Source organism: Ixodes scapularis, unplaced genomic scaffold (genome assembly GCF_016920785.2).
Source record: "Ixodes scapularis isolate PalLabHiFi unplaced genomic scaffold, ASM1692078v2 PGA_scaffold2__306_contigs__length_199485367, whole genome shotgun sequence".
Lineage (NCBI taxonomy): Eukaryota > Metazoa > Arthropoda > Arachnida > Ixodida > Ixodidae > Ixodes > Ixodes scapularis.
The window spans coordinates 107,958,518-107,978,170 of NW_024609857.1; positions in this window are offsets into that span (position 1 = coordinate 107,958,518).

Consider the following 19,653-nt stretch of genomic DNA (forward strand, 5'->3'; position numbering starts at 1 on the left):
TCCTGACTCCTCAGCACTAATAACTTCGGTTGGGCGAGGTAGGGCGCTGTGAAACAAAAACTTTGTGAAAAGTTGTGCTCTGAATGAGTGTGGTCGCGGGCTTTTTATTTCACAATTTATTTGTATGATATATAAAACGCGGCATAAATTAATATCGGGTAAGCTTCGAGAGTGCGCAAAAACGTCGTGCCCGCGGAACTTCAAATCCAGAATAAATGCTGTCTTCACGCTTTCTCCACGATTTTATCTCTTTGCTATATATTTCCTAAGTTAAAAGTTTTTCGGTCGCCAGCGCGTGCAGCTCACTAAATTGGTTGTCACCGGAATGCACCTTTCAGTGTCTCCCACCGCTAAACAAATTAATGGCGAGATATTTTTATTATCGTTTTAGCTACCCAGATTGTCTCACATTGGTGTGTGTCCTCTATCTTACCGGATGAGACCAGCGACAAACACATTTGTATCAGAAGCGTAAACAAGACCAATCTAAACTTCCTTCGAAGGTTACATGTTTAATCGTAAGCTTGTAAAAACTCGAACTCGCAAAATGTAAGCCACGGCATGGTGTGTCGGTCTGTCGACCTGCCCGCCAGCGCCCTCCATGAAACAGTCAGGTAACTTCTCGAACTTGGAAGTAAATAAGAAAACGTAAAAAAACAAAACGAAGTAAAAGGGGACGTCAACAATTTCAAAGATTCTATGAAGCAAAAAAGAAAAAAAAAAGTAAAGTAAAAGCATAAACTCCAGGGTCGCATTTAACTTTCACAAGGCCATCCCAGCCGATCCAGCGCCGGGAGAAAATCGCGTGACCTGCCGGTTGGGCAGAGGGACACAGGGAGCTCAAGGTCACATGACACTCTCTCCACGCTGGATTGGCTGGGATTACTCCTAGCGTCCGCTGCGCTCGCCTTCGCAAAGAAAGCCTGGCCCGAGGGCAGGATTCCCCTGCCCATAATCCTTTCGAATCCCCAGGGGACTCTTGTACAGACATGTACAAATTACTCAAAAAAGGTAGTTAAGTTAAGTTACTGAGTATCGACGCCAAAAGTAATTGGAGTAGAGTAGAAATTACGCATTCGTAATAGTAATTGAGTAAACTACTAACTACTGTAAAAAGTAGCGAGTTACTTTCAAGTTACTTTCGACGTTACTTTCTTATATTTTTGTGGTAGCAAAATGAACAGCAGTTTTGATCAATGAAAAACCCTGCGAGCCTAAAATAAATGCAGTCTATTTATGGCTTGCGTTTTCGCCAAAATAGTTTATTCGCTCGCAGAAGCAATTGACTTTCAAAGTTCTTGACAGGGGAGTTTTCACCTTTTCCTTCTAAGGACGTCCCCAGCCAAGCTAAATACACGTTCCACCGACGGGCTGGATGGAACGGCAGCGTTGAATTTGAGAAACAGGCTGTGCAGGGTCGGGTAAGCGAGTGTCGGCATCTTAGGTGTCCATGACTAAACACGTGAGGTTTGCCTCGGGTAGAGGGTCTTTTATAACAGACTTTCCTCCTTTTCTCTTTTTTCCTCGTCAAGTTGAGATTGTTATGACTGGCCCCTCTTTACTCCGACGTCGTTCTGAGAGTACGCTGAGCGAGTGCACCAGACCGTCAAGGGTTCAAGTCTCGCGCCACGGCGATGAGATCATCCGAACGACTGCGCGTCCCGTTGTAGTGCTAGTGCTACGCTACTGAAAAAAAAAATTGTTTTGGTTTAACAAAAGATGAACCGAAGTATACTTCGCCGCAGACGCCGGGTCCAACAAAATGATCTCCCAAGGGTAACTCGCAATCCTCGCCGGTGACTACAATATTCGGATGCGCCTGACACGTACGCCTGACAAGTAAATCGTTTTTAACAAAGAGGAGGTCTCTTAGGCATGGATGGTCGGAAGGACGCGAAGGATTACGAAACAAGCATTGTCGCTCATATACAGTTGCAGCTGGAAGCGGGAACGTGCTCCCATGAACGGATTATCCGTGCCAGGGTTTGTGCGCGGGGGAGTCCGGCTTTGCAAAGGCGTATGCGCTGACGACAAGGCGACCATGGGAACAGGCGCCCAGCTGCGAGGTCATTCCAGTGGCGCCTCCCGTGGAACCTACCGCTTGAGTCAGAACTCACTAAAGACAGACAACACGAAAACAACAACAACTCTCGGAGTGCCCCCGTCTTTCACGGTTGCAGCTGGAAACGCGGCGCCTGCGTGCATTACCGGATTAGGTCAATACCCGACCAAGGCTTGTTAGGCATCTCTTCCTGCGTTCGTGCGTGCCGGTGTTATGTTTTGGCTGCTCGTCGCCACCTTGGCCCAAGGACGCCTTCCCGAATAAGGGGGCCCCTTGTTCGGGAATGCCACTTTATCTGCCGGCGCCTTATTCATTTCTGCGCTCAAACTTTCGGGATGGGCAAAATTAGCACTATATAATTTTGAATGTAGTTAGTAATTTGAGTAGAAATTACCTGAAAAAAGTAGCTAAATTAAACTACTAATTACCCAAATCAAGTTGTAATTGAAAGTTACCAAGTTACTCAAAAAAGTAGTTAAACTACAGTAGTTTGAGTAGAGTAGTTGAACTACGTCCAAGTCTGCTCTTGTAGCACCCCGTTCTCTTTCCCCTTGCTCGCTCCTTCTATTTGAGAGAGGATATTCCTTCCGAAGGGGTGCTAGCGCACGCTGTGGGTGTTGTCACGCCGTCTAACTCCCTCGAACTCCCCTCCTTTCTTAGAGTGTGGCTTCGGAAATAAACACGTAGTTCGCGGAAAGCTCGTGTTACGCTTTTATCTGCTTCTCCTCTCGTCCCGTACAATGTGTAGTGACTCGTAGATTGGAAGCCAAACGATGATTAATCTCTATTCAAGGGAAACACGCATTTGTATAGTAGCTGTTATCAGGTTTCTCCAGACAACGTGACACGACATCGCAGATTCAAGGCCACATTATCACATTCCTCCCCTACAATTCCCAACCCATCACTTCCGGAAATGTTCGGACACAAAACGCTCGGGTGGCCGACGTAGACGTTCGCTCCTTCACACAACACTGTCCGTTGGTACGTCTGGCTGAATGCTCGGCGTTGGCGAGTGCGACGCGACTTCTGCAGTCGGCGGGGTTCCGGTTGGGGTGTTGCCCACATTGTCACTTGGCTTGTCTTGGGGTGGAACTGCCACCATCAGTGGCACCTGAGAAGTCTCCATTGCATTGTTCTTGGCCGGTTTTGCACAGTCAGGCACTGCACTTTCAGGGTTCCAGATACCCTTAGGACGAGCACGAATATGGTCGGCATGCGTAAACCTGACCTGATTACTAACCCTTACTATGTACGTCACTGGGCTAACATTTTGCACAACAACTCCGTCATTCCAAGACACTTCTTCCCCCCTCACCGTTTTGACACAAACCAAGTCATCAACCGCAAAAAAGCGGTCTGCCGCTCGTGAAAGTTCTCGTTGTTCTTTTACCGTGACCTGTTTCTCTCGCACGTCAGCAACAAAGTTAGGTTTTAGTAGGGGTAGTTTTACACGCGGCTGCCGCTTAAAAAACAACTCAGCCGGTGTTTTTCTCGTGACGCTGTTAGGTGTGTTTCGGTAACTTAGCGAGTAGTTATCGATGCCTTTTTGGAGCGAAATCGTCACTTATGTTAGTTTCTGTTCTAAAACTTGGTTTAGGAGCACCTTCTTGGTTGTCTCTACCAGCCGTTCGGCAGCTCCATTAGAGGCCGGTTGGTATTGTGGCGTCCTGGTGTGTTTAACCTTGTTAACAGCCAGGAACTCAGCAAACTCTTGTGAAACGAATTGCGCCCCGTTATCGCTTACGAGTTCCTCTGGCAACCCGTGCGCAGCAAATGCGCTCTTTAGCTTTTCGATTGCCTTGTCCTCTGTGGTAGTACTCCTTGCCCATACCTCAACCCATTTCGAAAACGAGTCCATGGGTACCATGAAAGATTTCGATCCCTTTGATGCGAAACCGACATGAACTCTTTGCCAACACCCCGCTGGGTACGTCCAAGGATGCAGCGCTACAGGTTGTAACGCGGGTCGTGCTGTCTGGCAAATAGCACACTGTTGTGCATACTCTTCTACGTTTTTATCCATGCCCGGCCACCAGACGTAGCTCCTTGCCAGCATTTTCATCCGGTTGGTGCCTGGGTAATCCTCGTGGAGCTGTGCCAAGACAGATTTCTGTAGCCTTTTTGGCACAAAGACTCTCGTTCCCCAGGTTAAACAGCCCTGTTCAAGGAAAGCTCATTTCGATGGACCCAATAAGACTGTAGCTCAGGATCAGAAATCTGGCCTGGCCAACCATTTAGCGTGACCTCCACCGCTTTAGCCAATGTTAGATCTGTTTTTGTTACTTTCGCTACGACTGTGACCGTATAAGAAAAAACTGAAAGACACTCGATCGGCCGACTCTTTGACCCAAGAGACAGCTCTTGGAAGCCTTGACAGCGCATCAGCCACTTTTACGTTTCGCCCCTTACGGCATTTCACATTATAACGATACGCTGCCAGAATTAACGCCCACCTCTGCATTCTGGCCGCCGCCAGTGGTGGGATGGGTTTGTCATGACCCAAGATTCCGAGAAGTGGCTGGTGATCTGTGTAGAGGACAAAATTGCGTCCATACAAAAATCGGTGGAACTTTTTCAGCCCAAAAATGAGAGCTAACGCTTTCCGCTCGCACTGAGCGTAGTTCTTTTCAGCACTCGTAAGCGTTCGCGATGCGAATGCGACAGGTCGTTCGTCACCCTCAGGTGTCACGTGAAAAATGACTGCCCTCAACCCGTAGCTTGACGCGTCGCACATGAGGCCTATCGCTTTACGCACGTCGTAGTATGTCAATACACTGCTGCTCATGAGCAGAATTTTTGTCGCCAGAAACGCTTTACTGCACTCTGGTGTCTAGGACCACTTTTGATCCTTCTTTAACAGGTTTATACACTGGCTCTGCGACAGTGGACGCGTTATTTTAGGAATTTAGAATAGAAATTTAACATTCCTAAATATGCCTTCAGTTCGGTGACACAAGTGAGTGCGGGAGCCTCCTTTACTGCCTTTACCTTAGACTCTGTGGGGTAAATCCCCTGACCACAAACTTTGTGACCTAGATACGTCACGGTGTCTTTGAAGAATTTGCATTTTTCTTCTTTTAGCGTTACATTAGCCTCACAGAATTGCTTTAGAACTAACTCCAGCTTTCGGTGGCAATCGTCGATGTCCACCCCTGCAATAATGACGTCGCCTATGTAACACCCAATGTTTGGTATGCCCTTGAGAAATTCATCTATGAAAGATTGGAAAATGGGTGGGGCACTAGCCACACCGAACGGAAGCCTCTGGAACTCGTAAAGCTCCATGTAAGCGTTTACCGTCAAGAGTGGCCTAGACTCTGGGCTCAGTGACACCTGTTGTTACGCTGATGACAAGTCTAGTACACAAAAAACATTACCGCCACAAATGGCTTTAAACAAGTAATCGTGGCGCGGCAAAGGATAGTGATCTCTCTTATAGACCGGATTGATTGTGACCTTATAGTCGCCACACAATCTCAAACCGTCACTGTCCTTTTTGTAAACAATCACCAACGGCGTAGCCCAGCTGCTTTGTGACACTCTCTTAACAACGCCATTTTTTCCCAGCTGCTTTAATTGCGTTTCGACAGCACTTCGCAGAGCGAACGGTACAGAACGCGCTTTAGAAAAAACGGTCGTGCTGCTATCTTTTAACAATATTTTTACTTCGTAGTGATTCATAACACCATAATCTGCTGAAGAAATGCGAGGAAACCTCTTACGCACTCCTTCCACCCGATCTTCCGCCGTGACACAATTCAGGACTTTCCAATCTAGGTGAAGCCTTTCCAATTAGTTCGGCCCAGTAAAACTGGTAGTTTCTTTCCTTGACTTTAAGCAACTATTCCTGGGAGAATCATGGCTTGATCCCGGTAGACTACAGAAAGATGACACTTCCCTTTTACGGGCAACCGGTCTCCTGTGTACGTTATCACGCAAGGGAGGTAGCGTCCCTGTTAAGCCTTATTGAGCTCGATATGCTTATTCGGGGCCGCCATATTGAGATGCAGGCAGCAGATGAGCTTTTCTCCCCTATTCAGGGACGAAAGTTTCTCCCTTTCTACAGGAACATAGCTTACAAGACCGTTCCTCCTCTTAGGGAGGACTATCTATACCCTTTTTTCTAAGAGTGTAGAAAACCTTAAAGTTCAGGCCCGCCTTATATCTTTAAGCGCGCAGGATAAACTATACAGTGCTGTCGTATAACCCAGCTGGGTGGTTCTCATATTCTCGTTAAGTCCGCAAAGTCATCGAAAATTATGACCTAGATATAATCTAAGCACATTATCTTTGATTAGCACAAGAAAGACGTTCACATATTGCACTCTAAGTGAACCCCTTCATAATGTGCATACTCTTAGCAGCAGTCGGTAATCTCGCCGTGAAGCTTCAGCTAACAAGATAAGCAAAAGTCGACGGCTGTTCCGCATTTAATCTTGTTCATATAATAGCTCTTAGTACTATTATTTTATGCCCAAGAAGTGCTCTTCTTGTTTTATCAAAATAAAATATTTATTGTTCTGTGTGAGCACGAAAAAGCAATATTACATTTTTCCCCTTTATTTGAAACATGAAATGAACTAGATTTATGTATTTAAAATCAGAATCGTTTTATTTAAATTAAATTAATTCGATTAAAAAACTGTAGCTATAAAAAAGTGATTTAGCTATCAATAGACCTGTTTAGCAACATGGCAGAGTGACTGAGCATTCCCTCCTATTACTAAGAAGAATGCGGAAAAAAGCTATGGAAATATAAAATAGAGTTAATTCACAACTTTATATTGAGTAAACCCCGCCACACTAAAGGAAAATAGCTAGATTTGTTTTAGTCAGGGATGGGCAGTATTTCAAATACAAGTATTTGAAATACGTATTTCAAATACATTGTGTATTTTGCGTTTGTATTTAATTATACATTGGGTAATGTATTTGACGTGTGTATTTAAATACTAAAACGTGGGTATTTCAAATACAATTGTAATTAAATACAATTCTGTGGGCAAAAATACATCCCTCAAATTTATTTTCACTGTCCAGAACAGGAAGAAAACTACGTTCAGCACCGAATGCAGTGTCTCTCAATCAAGCACAAGTGTTTAGTGACTTTGTGATTACGGTTCTAGTCCAGGGCAAGAAGAGTGACGAAATCGACGTTCACAGGCAGCCTAGCTAAATAAGTGTCTGTGACAACTTGTGATGCTTTCCAGCCTGACTTTCATCCATATTTTGACCTGGAACATTCTAAATGCGCGGGTCGTCCAGTTTTTCGTAACTGATGCCAGTTGCAACAGTAAAAAATTCATCAGCTAGTGCTGCGCGTCTTGGTCGTCTCGGTTCTTTCTTGGTCTATACCAAAATGTAATCGACAAAAAAAAAAAAAAAAAAAAAGCTGCTTGAAGCTGTGTACTTTTTTCACCTATTACGTCCAAGCTGAATACATTTTTTTTGTGATTATATTTATATTACGTTACTAAAGCCTCGCACACTAACTCCCGAGTGTGCGATGCAAAATTAAAATGAGATTCCCAGAAACCCGTTGCAGGTGCCCTGAAGTCGCTGATGCAAATTTTGATAAATGTATTTGGAAAAGTATTCGGAGGAGACCAAATACATTTGGTTGTATTTGTATCTTGTATTTAAATGCTTTTTTTGAATTGTTATTAGATTTGTAATTAAATGCATTTTTGACGAAGTATTTTGTATTTGTACTTAGATACATATTTGCATGTATTTTGGAAAATCCCTGGTTTTAGTGAATAAACATTATTTGGGATATCTTTCGTGTTCTGAATTTCTTGCCATGGGACATTACTTTTCCAGTTTTCGTTTTTTTTTTTAATCTTATTTCCATGCAATAAGTCGTTTTGTAGCTGACGAACAAAGTGGATCGTGGAAATAAGACCCATAGTTCCAGGTATGCTCGGAAGATTACTGGTTTGTATGTGTTCACTCTTCAGCCTGACATCCCTACCAGAAAATCCGAAATAACATCTCACTATCCGTAATATGGAACCGGAAATTTGTTTCTGGAAATCTGAATTCCAGATTGCATACAAAGGAATAATTTCTGAAAACCTAAATTCCAGACAGAGTTTAGATAAAATCAAGATAGATTTCCGGTTCCATAATTCGGATAGCGAAAAGTTTTACCGTATTTTTCGGTAGGGATACGTCTATTCTATTTAATGGTTCATTGATTTAAATACAAAGCAAATTTGCAATATTTAAATGACAATGTAAATACCATTGAGATTCATTATCCGCCTAGGTTCTATATGTGCTTAAAGGACACATGCAAAGGAAAAAACATTTTTTTTAGACAGCTTAGATGGGAAAAGGATGTCATAAAACGATTCTACAACGAAGAAAAAAAATTTTTAGAGCTATATTTACGGCGCTATACGAATTTGTAGTTGGCGCTCGCGGGAGCCGCCGCTGGTCACGTGGTAGGCCCGCGCGCCGCCGCGCTGCGTCGCCGCCGCACGCTGAGCGTTGTGCGAACGCCGCTTCAACGCGTTTCTCCACGCCGCCGTCGCCGCCGCCGCACAAGTTCGTCTGCTTCGGGGCGCCGCCGCCGTCGTCTGACCGGCGCACCGGTCTATCACGTCTGCTTGCGCTTTTTCATGAGTTTCCTTTGGGCTCTAAAAGTTACTTATTCATCTTAGTTTTTTGTTTTACTTCAAACAAAGATGAATAAGTTACTGTTAGAGGCCATAGGAAGCTTCCGAAAGAACGCAACCACCACGTGATAAATAAAGACCAGTCACGTGATAAATACAGACCACTTTTCCGCGGTGCCCGCGGGCGCCAACTACAAATTCGTTTTGCGCCGTAAATATAGCTCTAAAAATTTTTTTCCTTCGTTGTAAAATCGTTTTATGGCGTCCTTTTTCCATCTAAGCCGTTTAAAAAAAATGTTTTTTTCCTTTGCATGTGTCCTTTAATAGGATGTAAATAATATTCCCACAATGCATTCTCACGTAGTTAGTTTAATAAATATAAAGGTTCTAAATGATGAACAAGAGTAGTAGAATTTTTTTTGGCTATCTCCTCCCCGATCTTCTTTCGTCTAGCGCATGTTTGTTTTTCTTTTAGTCCCTAAGTTCTAACTTTACGTACGCGGTGACCTTGTCGTTAACCTTCCTGGTGTGATATGGAACTACAGTCCTACGTGCCCTAATATCAATCGTTTCGTTTGGTACCAAGTATTGTCTCTCGAGGATTCCTTGCCTCGCGATTGAACAAATCCGGCTTCGGTGTTTATCCCCGTCTATATTCGTTCATTCTCATAGTTTCCGTCATTGCGGTCATAAAGTGTCGTCCATTTTCAAGCTGTAATGCCTTCATCCAGACCTCATCAAACTTGGCTAGATGCTTGTAGGTACTTAGAAGGGAAGGACGCTTAACTTTTTATTGCGGCTAAAGTTAACCGGCTTCGAGCAAACGGGCCCTGGGGATTCGTAGGCTGGCGCTATGCCTCGGAGCCACCGAGGCGGCTACCTCTGTTACAGTAAAAAGCATCTTGATCATAACTTATATATAGCAATATTTTTTTTATTACTCTTAGGGAATGAAACTTTAATTATATACGTCGCTTATCTGAACTGCAAGAAGTGCTTTCTTCTCAGAAACACCCATGTGAATGGTAAGAAGTCATACCTGATAATGTTTACAATTTAATAATTTCAATAATAATACTAGGCATGCCAAATACGTGCAAAATCTTTACAATTTTTTTTCCTTGTTAAGATTGACTTTCATACGTTTACACGGTAGTTTAGAGCATAGCCTGAATCATTACCTACTCAACTCGTTTCATTGGGTATCCCAAAATACGCGATGGAATCACATCGCTCCCATTGTTTAAGTGCAAAATATACATGACTCATCCATTGAATCAATGTAAGCTTACTTATAAAGAAAATAGAGTTTACAATGTTATTTTTAAAGCAGATTGCCTGCTCACTTCTCTCTGTTTATTTGGTATCCCGAACTTCCCACAATACCACATAGAAGGTTGACTCCTTTTGGGCATCTCGCGAATGTCTTGAAAGAGTGTCGCCGTCGCACTCAGGGGAGATACGCTGCGGAGATATTGGCAAGGTGCCTGAAACGAGTACCACACGTTTTTTGCGCATTATCAAAGGCAATGTTTCCGGTAAACTTCGTGTATTCAGTCTCTCAATCAGGCAAGAAAAAGCCAAAAGCTGTTTGAAGGATATCTCAAACATTTTTTGCACTAGCGTCGTTCTTTTGAGCGCTCGTAAGCGTTCGCGATGCGAATGCGACAGGTCGTTCGTCACCCTCAGGTGTCACGTGAAAATTGACTGCCCCCAACCCGTAGGCTGACGCGTCGCACATGAGGCCTATTGGTTTGCGCACATCGTAGTATGTCAATACACTGCTGCTCATGAGCAGATCTTTTGTCGTCAGAAACGCTTTACTGCACGCTGGTGTCCAGGGCCACTTTCGACCCTTCTTTAACAGGTTATACAGTGGCTCTGCCACAGCGGACGCGTTTTTTAGGAATTTAGAATAGAAATTTAACATTCCTAAATATGCCTTCAGTTCGGTGACACAAGTGGGTGCGGGGGCTTCCTTTACTGCGTTTATCTTAGACTCCGCGAGGTAAATCCCGTGACCACAAACTTTGTGACGTAGATACGTCAGGGTGTCTTTGAAGAATTTGCATTTTTCTTCTTTTAGCGTTACGTTACCCTCGCTCAATCGCTTTAAAACTAACTCCAGCTTCCTGTGGCAATCGTCGATGTCCACCCCTGCAATAATGACGTCGTCTATGTAACACCCAATGTGAGGTACGCCCTTGAGAAATTCATCCATGAAAGATTGGAAAATGGCTGGGGCACTATAGCCACACCGAACGGAAGCCTCTGGAACTCCTAAAGCCCCATGTGAGTGTTGACCTGATCAGTCTTTAAGACCGGATTGATTGTGACCTTATAGTCGCCACACAATCTAGAACCGTCACTGTCCTTTTTGTGAACAATCACCAACGGCGTAGCCCAGTCGCTTTGTGACACCCTCTTAGCAACGCCATTTTTTCCCAGCTGGTTTAATTACGTTTCGACAGCACTTCGCAGAGCGAACGGTACAGAACGCGCATTAGAAAAAACGGTCGTGCTCCTATCTTTTAACAAGATTTTTTGCTTCGTAGTGATTCATAACACCATGATCTGCTGAAAAAGCGCCCGGAAACTTCTTACGTACTCCTTCCACCAGATCTTCCGCCGTGACACAATTCAGCACTTTCCAATCTAGGTGAAGCCTTTCCAAGTAGTTCGGCCAAGTAAACCTGATAGTTTCTTTCCTTGACCTTTAGCAACTATTCCTGGCAGAATCATGGCTTGATCCCGGTAGACTACAGAAAGATGACACTTCCCTTTTACGGGGAACCGGTCCCCTGTGTAGTTTATCACGCAAGGGAGGTAGCGTCCCTGTTAATCCTTATTGAGCTCGATTTGCTTGATTCGGGGCCGCCATATTGAGATGCAGCACCGGAGGAAATTCGCTTCCCTGCTTCAGGGACGAAAGTTTCTCCCTTTCTACAGGAACATAGGTTACAAGACCGTTCCTCCCCTTAGGGAGGACTATCGATACCCTTTTTTCTAAGAGTAGAAATTCTTAAAGGGAAACTCCGCTTCATTCTCGGTTGTTAGCAAACACTGCGACTCTCTTTAGTATCATCTGGAGAGACCGAATGTCAAATATTATAACGTAATACCACCTAAAAGATCACTAAGCCGGTAGACAAAGACTAAGATGCGCGAAGTCACCAAAATCCGCTAATTTAGCGGGCGACGTGCGGCGCAGCCAACGTTGTATTTCCGTTGTGGCTGACGTCTGTTGCATACGCAGTTTTTTTCTTGGTATTTTTTTTTCCAGGGAGAGCTTACCAGGCGGCGCTAAGGACGCGCTCCACGTCTGAGCAAGCCAAGGAGGATAGAAGGGTAGGAGAGGGCATGACGTCGGCCCCGTAGCCTCCACAAGTCATGCTCCCTTGACGCCTCGCCTCTTTCCCATTTTCCTCCTTACTCTCCTTACTTACCATGCCAACGTGACCACATCACATGACCCAGGGATGGGCAGTATTTCAAATACTTTGTGTATTTTGCATTTGTATTTAATTACAAATTGGGTAATGTATTTGACGTGTGTATTTAAATACTAAAACGTGGGTATTTCAAATGCAATTGTAATTAAATGCAATTCCGTGAGCGAAAATACATTCCGCAAATTTATTGTCACTGTCCAGAGCAGGAAGAAAACTACGTTCTGCAGCGAATGCGGTGTCTCTCAATCAAGCACAAGCGTTTAGTGACTTTGTGATTACGGTGCTAGTCCAGGGCAAGAGTAGTGGCCAAATCGACGTTCACAGGCAGACTGGCTAAATAAGTGCCTGTGGCAACTTGTGATCCTTTCCAGCCTGATTTCCATCCATAGTTTTGCCTGGAATATTCTAAATGCGCGGGTCATCCAGATTTTCGTAACTGGTGCGAGTTGCAACAATGAATAATTCTCTAGCTAGTGCTGCGCGTCTTGATCGTATCGGTTCTTTGCTGGTCTATACCAAAATGTAATCGACAAAAAAAAAAAAAGCTGCTTGAAGCTCTGTACTTTTTTCACCTATTACGTCCAAGCTGATTACATTTTTTTTGTGATTATATTTCTATTACGTTACTAGAGCCTCGCACACTAACTCCCGAGTGTGCGATGCAAAATTAAAATGAGATACCCAGAAACCCGTTGCAGGTGCCCTGAAGTCGCTGACGCAAATTTTGAGGAATGTATTTGGAAAAGTATTTCTAGGAGACCAAATACATTTGGTTGTATTTATATCTTGTACTTAAATGATTTTTCGGAAATGTAATTAGATTTGTAATTAAATACATTTTTGACGAAGTATTTTGTATTTGTATTTCGATACATATTTGCATGTATTTTGCCCATCCCTGACGTGACCGTAGCTAGCCTTTGTCTTGCTATGGGGTACTAGAATACACCACACTCTATAGCCTTCGATCTGATAAAACCTACCGGACGGAGCGCGCGCAAGCCTGCAACGAGTCCTTCTACAATCAACCATCCACCTCACACGTGACATGTCACGCGCACCAATCGCCAAACAGATCTGGGGTCACGCTGGGCACAAAATTGTTTAAACGTTTTATGACTAGGCTTCATCAATATCGCAACGTGCCCCCTCCTAGTACTTATAACCTCCTTGGAGCAAGCAAAGAAGCGAGACAGACAAAGAAAAAAATAATGAACGAGAACAAGAAAAACAAAAAGAGGGAGAGAGAGTTGTACGGGATGGGACTAACCGCAAATACTATTTGCTAACCGCCTCGGTTGCCGCCTACATAGCCTGCTTCTTCGCTGCTTGCGTTGCCAGTTTGCCGCCGCAGCTAGGCCCGCCCTCCCTCCTCCCTCCTCGCCCTTCCCCTCGCATCCGCGTCCTTTCTGGGTTACCGCTGGTAAATCACGTGACCCATTGCACTTCACGTGGGCAAGGAGCACGTGGCTGCGTATGCAACTGACGTTGAGGGTATAATGTTGCCCGGCTGTGCCGAAGTTTCAGTTTCGATTTGCGATTATGGTAAATAAAAAATCGCACGAAAAATATTTTGCTTTTAATGAGACAAACGGTCTAGGGTTGTTTTGAAGCACTTTTCACGTTTATATCACCCACTATCTAAAAATTTCCGAAATCGAGCGGAGTTGCCCTTTAAAGTTCAGGCCCGCCTGATATGTTTACGCTCACAGGATAAACTATATAGTGCTGTCGTATAACCGAGCTGGGTGTTTCTCATATTCTCGTTAAGTACGTAACGGCATCGAAAGTTATCACCTAGATATAAACTAAGCACATTATCTTTGATTAGTATAAGAAAGGTGTTCACATATTGCACTCTAAGTGAACCCCTTCATAATGTGCATACTCTTAGCAGCAGTCGGTAATCTCGCCGTGAAGCTTCAGCTAACAAGATAACCAAAAGTCGACGGCTGTTCCGCATTTAATCTTGTTCATATAATAGCTCTTAGTACTATTATTTTATGCCCAAGAAGTGCTCTTCTTGTTTTATCAAAATAAAATATTTATTGTTCTGTGTGAGCACGGAAAAGCAATATTACATTTTTCCCCTTTATTTGAAACATGAAATGAACCAGATTTATACATTTAAAATCAGAATCATTTCATTTAAATTAAATTAATTCGATTAAAAAACTGTAGCTATAAAAGTTTGATTTAGCTATCAATAGATCTGTTTTGCAACATGCAGACTGACTGAGCATTTCCTCCTATTACTAAGAAGTATGCAGCAAAAAGCTATCGAAATATAAAATAGATTTAATTCACAACTTTATATTGAGTAAACCCCGCCACATTAAAGGAAAATAGCTTGATTTGTTTTAGTAAATAAACAATATTTGGTCTATCTTTCGTGTTCTGAATTTCTTGTAATAGGTCATTACTTTTCTAGTTTTCATTTTTTTTTCGCTTTTGCGATCTTATTTAGATGCAATAAGTCGTTATGTAGCTGACGAACAAAGTGGATAGTAGAAATAAGACCCATAGTTCCGATATACTCGGAAGATTACTGGTTTGTATATGTCCACTCTTCAGCCTGACATACGTCTATTCTATCTAATGGTTCATTGATTTAAATACAAAGCAAATACGCAAAATTTGAATGACAGTATAAATACCATTGAGTTTTATTCTCCGCCTAGGTTCTATATGAGCGTAATAGGATGTAAATAATATTCCCACAATGCATTCTGACGCAGTTAGTTTAATAAATATAAAGGTTCTAAATGATGAACAAGACTAGTAGCATTTTTTTTTTTTTTTTGTTATCTCCTCCCGGATCTTCCGTCTAGTGCATGTTTCTTTTTCTTTTAGTACCTTACTTCTAACTTTACGTACGCGGGGACTTTGCCGTTCACCTTTCTGGTGTGATATGAAACTGCGTCCTACGTGCCCTAATATCAGGCGTTTCGTTGGGTATCAAGTATTGCATCTCGAGTGTTCCTTGCCTCGCGATTGAGCGAATCGGGCTTCGCTGTTTATCCCCGTCTATATTCGTTCATTCTCATAGTTTCCGTCATTGTGGTCAGAAAGTGTCGTCCATTTTCAAGCTGTAATGCCCTCATCCAACTTAGCTAGATTTTTGTAGGTACTTAGTAGGGAAGGGCGGTTAACTTTTTATTGCGGTTAAAGTTAACCGGCTTCGAGCAAACGGGCCCTGGGGATTCGTAGGCTGGCGCTATGCCTCGGAGCCACCGAGGTGGCTACCTCTGTTACATTAAAAGGCATCTTGATCATAACTTATATATAGCAATATATATATATATATTTTATTATTCTTAGGAAATGAAACTTTAGTTATATACGTCGAATATCTGAACTGCAAGAAGTGCTTTCTTCTCAGAAGCACCCATGTGAATGGTAAGAAGTCATACCTGATAATGTTTACAATTTCATAATTTCAATATTAATACTAGGCACGCCAAATACGTGCAAAGTCTTTAGAATTTTTTTCCATGTTAAGATGAGCTTTCATACGTTTACACGATAGTTTAGAGCATTGCCTGTGTCTTTACCTACTCAACTCGTTTCATTTGGTATCCCAAAATACGCGATGGAACCACATCGCTCCTATTGTTTAAGTGCAAAATATACATGACTCATCTATTGCATCAATAAAAGCTAATTTATAAAAAAAAATAGAGTTTGCAATGTTAGTTTTAAACTAGATTGCCTGCTCACTTCCCTCTATTTATTTGGTATCCCGAACTTCCCACAATTCCACATAGAAGGTTGACTCCTTTCGGGCATCTCGCGAATGTCTCGACAGAGTGTCGCCGTCGCACTCAGGGGAGATACGCTGCGGAGATATTGGCAAGATGCCTGAAACGAGTACCACACGTTTTCTGCGCACCATAAAAGGCAATGTTTCCGGTGAACTGCGTGTATTTAGTCTCTCAATCAGGCTAGAAAATGCCAAAAACTGTTTGAAGGATATCTAAAACATTTTTTGCACTAATAATTGAACCTTGTTTGCTGTGTTTTACTAGCTATATCAATGAAGTTAATTGCAACATAACTCACATTAGCAGATATTGAAAATACATATTTTATTTAAATAATCACCGCACCATGATGATGAGTATATTCCATCAAATACCCACCGAGTCTGATAAACAAACGCAATAGGTGCCAGACCTCTAAGTGAATATCCACTTGATTTTAATATAAGAAATTATATTTTACCTTTATTCGTTGAAGAAATTTTTACATTTCTTTTCTTCTCTCTTATAAAAACGCATTGCAGATTCCGCCTGTGCCCTCCTGGTGCCTGCAAGTGAACTGGGCCACCACTCGACCTGCTGCGGTTTTGTTTTTGATCTTCTTTGTGGTGCAACACGGAAGTTTTACAAATATGACGACAGCTGCAATACCCAGAACTAAATTTCTGACTTATGCTAGAAAGCGTCTCGTTTTGTAGCTGTTACGGGGAAAAAATCACGGTGGGTATGCAAAGCCAATGGTTAAAGAAAATAATGTGTCAATATTCTCATGCTGCATCAATAAAATGCGTTTTATTATTTCTCTATAATTAACAGTTCTTACAGTGATATCGATGAATTAGTATCATGTGAAGATAGCGTGTTCCACATGAAACATTGGACATATTTGTTATACGAATCTTTCTTTCGCTGGTCGGCTACACGTTCCGACTCTGCTTTCGATGGCATCTATCAATACGCGTTCCAAATTCGCCCCGCAACTGGGCTCGGTCATCTGCGTCGCCGTCCGCCGTTGACCATGACAAGTTTCTTGGCCCTATTTTTTACAGAAAGGAAACTACGCTTTGAAAATTTACAAGAAAAGGCCGACTTTTTAAATCCACCTTTTGCGAAAAGTTTTGATTGCTACGTACAAGCATCAATTTTCACGATTAATTTTAGTTTGAGCCTGGTGGCTTGGGACACCCGATATATTGTAACGAATGTACAGACGAGGAAACAAATAATAACTCGGGAAACTGAAACGTTTAATGGGGCCAACTTGTGCCCGAAAATAAAAAGGAAACAGAAGATAACCGCAGACCGTCGCGGGCGTCATAGTCGGCATATCCGCAGAGTGGAACGCTGGGGCGAGACTGACCGCGTATCGACACGCGGAAACCCCTTATGTGCGCGCGTTGGCTTCTGGAATAATCGGCCTAGAACTTTCGACGACTAGAACATTTGGAACTCGATCAGACGAGAATGATCTCGAACTCACGACAACGCAATGTTGATAAAATAAATAGAAGAACATTGCACTGACTGGAATCGAACCAAGACTTTCCGGGCCATAGTCAAGCGCGGTAACCACTCGGCCACGCACACGGTAGCTCGCCGACGCGCGAGGCAATATCACGCGAAGGTAGAAAAAGACAGAGAGAAACAAATTATTCAGAACGCTTTCTGACCACAATACAAAACTCTAAGATGTAGAAATTTAACACTGTTAAAGCTTACAATTTCACTTATTTTACAGTAGTGTTCGAATGACCGCGAGTGTCTTCCTAGTTAGGAGGTGTGCCGGGGAAGCTGTTGTACGAGACGTGTCAGACATTCGGAAGCGCCTCCACGAGCCAAGCCCAAAAATGGCAAAAAAACCTCGAACTAGTGTACTTGGTGCTTCTCAATAGTAACATTTTATTAGAATTCGCATTGGAACATTCTTAGCAGGAATGTAAATACCACTGGACGACGGACGAAGGTAATAAAGAAAAGTCGGATGGTCCACTCACCCTGGGTTTACACTGGGTTTATAGTGAATGCAGAATGAAGCTGCAAAAAATTTTATAAATATCTAAAATACGGACTTGTTAGAGGGAGATGAAGTGAAAGACGAGGAGTACAATGGTGTTTTGGTGAACGTTAAGTGGCATTCCGTCAGCCGGAACTGAAGCTGAGTCCAGTGAGCCTGTAACATTTTTGGTGGCAGCGGTGGGATCACTTTTAAACTTTAGTGGCGAATCCACTGCACGTTTCATCTCACTCCGGCAACACCTCGCGGCGAGCAGCTGAAAATGGTTTCCCCATGAGCGTTTCAACGCCGCTAGAACGGTTTCAAAACGGCTTGCATGTTTTTCCAAGTGATATCAATCGTCCGCAACGTTCCGCTTTGGGGATTTCTGTGGATGAACTGAACACCTGTCAACCGGCTCTGGATAGAGGTGAGATCATTTCCACAGTTATCCCCTTCACCAATGTGAACCGAAGTACCCGTACAAGGACCACTCCGTCACTGAAGTTAAAACCCTTCGATGGCTGCGTATTAGTTCATCTTTATCTGTATCAGACTGAAATTATTGCACAAGCCAACTTCTGGACGGAAGACAAAAAAGTTCACGCGCTCGTCTCCGAGTAGGAATAACCAGCTCTAGACGTGCTTTACCAATTCGATGGTACCCACCTATTACTTCCGGCCCTATGTGAGCCACTGGAGGGACGTTTTGGTGATGGACATCTCCAACAAGTGCATAGATCGGAGTTGAATTTTCGCCATCAGCACTCTAATGAAGCCCTACAGGAGCTGGCTTCCGACATCTAGCACTTGATTTTGAAGGTACATCTTGGAGCCTAACAGACGCAAAGGATAAGATTGGTACCTACGCTTGTATACACGCAATAGCTGATCCCGAGGTTCAAGTATTTGTACGTCTTCCACGACATACAAACGTCAAATCTGCCCTGGATCGAGCGCTAAAAGGGGCAAGCGCCCCAAGGGCCACAGAGTTCGTGCAGAGGGCTAGCTAGGCATCTACAAGAGCCATTATCACAACTTTCTGCCTTATTTTCGGCGCCAAAAAGACGGCATGGTAGAACTAAATACAATCTTCCACAACAACCAGCCCGGTCGAAGGCCACTGATAAAGCTTCCTAGGGTAACGGCGGAGCGAGCACGGTGCTTTCTTCCGTTCCCCACAAAAATTCTTTCGACATCAGTGGCAAGCAACCAACCGTCGGTTCTAAAATTTACTGTTTGGATGAAATGCATTGGATACCAAGATGCTTTTCTGGCATCGCCTCTGGTTCCAGCAGACGAACGTCTTCGTCCGACGTCACCTGGACTGTTCGCTGGGAACGGTACTTAAATTCACATCCTGGGTATGCTCACTTTGCAAGTGAAATCTGTTGAGAACACATCACCAGTGGAGTTCTTGGTACTCGAGAACTGTTTTCCCGGTGGTGCTTCGCTACGAGTGGTGCTGTAGAAATAACTTTTGTACTAATGAGTTTCCAGATTCAAGAGACAACAGAACCGCAACATCAAAGATTGATCACTGTTAGTTCTTTTTCGAAGGCACAAGCTATATCTTGGTGCCGCTCGAGTTTTCTTGAAAGCATGGAAGGGCACAACTGCACTTCTGAGAGATTTGCTAAATCACGTCCAGAAAGTGCTTCGAGCTTTACTTTGCACTGACACAGCAAGTATCACACCTATTACAAGCAACGTCTACGTGTGCAAAACGGTCGCCATTCCCCTGAGCTCTGCTGCGTGG